Source organism: Panulirus ornatus, chromosome 20 (assembly GCF_036320965.1).
Source record: "Panulirus ornatus isolate Po-2019 chromosome 20, ASM3632096v1, whole genome shotgun sequence".
NCBI lineage: Eukaryota > Metazoa > Arthropoda > Malacostraca > Decapoda > Palinuridae > Panulirus > Panulirus ornatus.
The window spans coordinates 63,391,338-63,394,469 of NC_092243.1; the positions used below are offsets into that span (position 1 = coordinate 63,391,338).

A 3,132-nucleotide genomic window follows, 5' to 3' on the forward strand; every position below is an offset into this window, starting at 1 on the left:
TCTCTCTCTCTCTCTCTCTCTCTCTCTCTCTCTCTCTGCACCTCTCTCCCTGCACCCGCGTCATAACCTTCCTTTCTAGCTCTACAACTACCTCTACTTTCCTTCTGTTTTACCTGTGCTGCTTCCGCCCTCTTAATGCCCCATGTTATATCTCCTTTCCTGCTATATCTCTAGAGGCAATGTCTTACTCGTTTTGTCTGCCAAATCTCCCTCATCAACCTGTCTATGCAGTCGTCCATTCCATTATATTTACTTCGTTCCTCATGTCCTGTTTTTTGTCGATCAGTTGGACACAGCATCAATTCGCAATACGCCTACACTCCTCTTCTCCCTAGATGCAGTGTCGTCTGCTCCCGTCGCTGAGGCTTGTATCTTAAAGCACATTTAACCTCCATTAATGATTCTCGAACTCTTCTCTCTTCCTTCTCTATTTCAGCTCTAAGTTTCCAGCTATCTATCGTATCATATACTATCCCCAACTCAGTATCAGCCACACTCTTTTCTATATCTTCCATTCGATTGGTTCACTTTCCCCTTCTCATCTTCACCCTTATCACAAACCTGTTCAGTTATATTACCATAGCACCCCTTTTTTTCTATCGCTGCCGCCCACCTTTTTCGTACACTTCTCCCCACTTCCCCTTCCCAACCTTGCCACCCTGCTGGCTGCTATACTCTTCTACAGTCGCCTCCCTCACTACCACTCTGCTGATCCCTCTGACAAAGCTATCCTTCGCCTCACAACCATCCAGTCTGTTCTGACTCACTAGCCGTCCTACTTTACACAGTCCTCCTCCTCGATCTCTCTCCCACAACCAACGCACTGGCCCCTTTTACGACCTCCACAAGATTACGACATTATCTCTCGCTAAAACAGCCACGCTGCCACTCGTCCTTCGCCACAGTTCCCTGACACCAGACAGCTCAAGTACATACCACCTCTGTATGATTAATATTCGATGATCAATGTGGAGTCTTACATGGTCTAGAAATAGTAACATCATCCTTAACGCTTCCATACCTTCTGGTCGAGTCAGGCAACATCAACAGTGTTCTCGGATCCTCTACAGTACTCCGGTGATCATCTCCGAACAGCTACGTACACCGTTACTGGAGTCTCTTGGAATCTTCACTGTTTGCCTCTGCACATATACACAGTTCCTATAATCATGTCTTCTTTAAGCAACTGAACGACAGTAGTCTTACATGACCCTAGGGTTACACAGCTCCTTTAATTATGTCTACTTAAAGTAACTGAACGAAATAACGAAAGGTAATCTTACATGACCCTCTGTTTAGTTTGCATCTTGTCACCGAGCGATGACCTGTGCTCGGAGAATTTAGTTCCCTGGTTATATGAAATGGGGATACAACCCTCGTGAGAAATGTATTCTGGTCGCTATGTTAAATATAGACACCAAGTGATGCCCAAATTTTTTTTGACGTCATTACCTCTTTTTTATATAGCTCTTTTTTTTATCATGGCTCCCCCTACCCTATTTCATACCTAAATACCGTTAGCAGTCGATTATATATAAGATATATCTCATACTTGTAATATATAAAGGTGATTTTCTTCTTAATTACTATACAGTCCTGGGGGAGAAAAACCACCAACGTAAAGTTTTGAGAATTTATTAGAGATCTCTTTCAAATAAGTTACAAAACTTTTTTTTCATCCCTTTTGCAATTAATGTGATGGGTGATATTGCTCATTATCAACCAGCTTTTTGATTCATGACATTGTCACACTCAAAGCGCCTCGTCGGTCGTGCTCCTCCTCCAGTCTATTCCAATATTCTGTCTTGAAGTGGAGAAGGTGAGAGAAATCAGCCTCACAGGAATACGTTGATGCAAATGGTAAGATGTGGTGGAACAGTAGGTCACATAAGCTTGGGTAGTTGGCTGTGCCACCGATGACCTAAACACTGAGGGGATACGGTTTCAAATTTACATCTTGCCGTCTGAATCTTTCTGAATATTCAGAAACACTAACTGAGCAGCATCACTGTCACCAGACACATGTGTCACTGGAACAGTGAATGGTTTCCTTTAATAGTCGAGAATCAGTGAACGAGTACCTTAGTAACCGAGATGTTTGGCTCAAGATTTCTGGGAAGTACCTTTTAAATTTCTTTTCCAAGACCTCCAGATGTTCGGTAATTAAACTCTGTGTACCAATAGTGGCATTGTTCGGTAACTTCTGACAAGGGTTCCGGCACTGCGAAGTCAGCCAGGCCAATTTTGCACCTCGAATTTTCCACCTTACGAATAAGCGCTTTGATTTTACCCACAAAGTCAATTACTAAGCTTCCTTTTACTTTGTAATTCCAGGTTTAGTGTGCTCAGTTGTTCAACTACGTCCACAAAGTAGGCTAGCCATATTTCCCAACCATCTCCAGACCATGCTGGGAGCAAATCCAATTTGTTCTTTATCCAGAGAAAGAGCTTGATCTCTCCTGTGAGCGCAGATACACGCCGGACAACACTGCCTTTAGACAGCCAGCGAACTGCAGTGTGGAGGAGGAGAGTTTCAAAGAAGCGAGTCCACAACGTGATATAGTTTCTTCAAAAGGCGCGTGTTGAGAGCACTTCCTTGCACAAAGTTCACTGTCTCTATAATGGTATTCAGATTTCCCCAGAGTGCCGAGGGGAGTGTTCCAGATACAAGGGCTTGCCTATGAAATAAAATGAAGAGAAGATCAGTCAGAGATTTCTGTAGAACCCAGGCAAACAAATCCTGACTGGGGAACCGCCAATTCTTGGGTCACTGTGGCTGGTCTACTTTTCCCTCTACCCTCCGGTGCCTCCATCTCAACTCTTGGGTCACTCAGTGCTGCTCAACACTATGGCCCCCTTCAAATGGTAAAAGGCCCCCCTTCAAAGGGACAATGGTTCCCCCAGTCTGTGAACCGCTGGTCTACACCCTTGCCTCTTGCCATCTTAAAATTCCTCTCACTATCCTGTCACTCACCTACCCCCTCTTGCCTTCCCTCCCTCTTCGATTCATTTTGTTTTCTCCTACTCCTCCAATCTCTCTTCGCCAAGTTTCTCTCTCTCTTCTTATAACTGTTTCTTTAATCCTCTCTTCTAGTCCTTCCATCTTTCTAATCATTTTTCATTTCCTCTCTT

At 44.0% G+C, this 3,132-nt stretch overlaps 1 pseudogene; it reads right to left on the bottom strand.

Annotated features, from left to right (window-relative positions):
- Positions 1–1,690: 1,690 nt before the first annotated feature.
- The window catches only part of LOC139755754 (zinc finger BED domain-containing protein 5-like), a 6,992-nt pseudogene continuing 5,550 nt past the window's right edge, over positions 1,691–3,132 (bottom strand).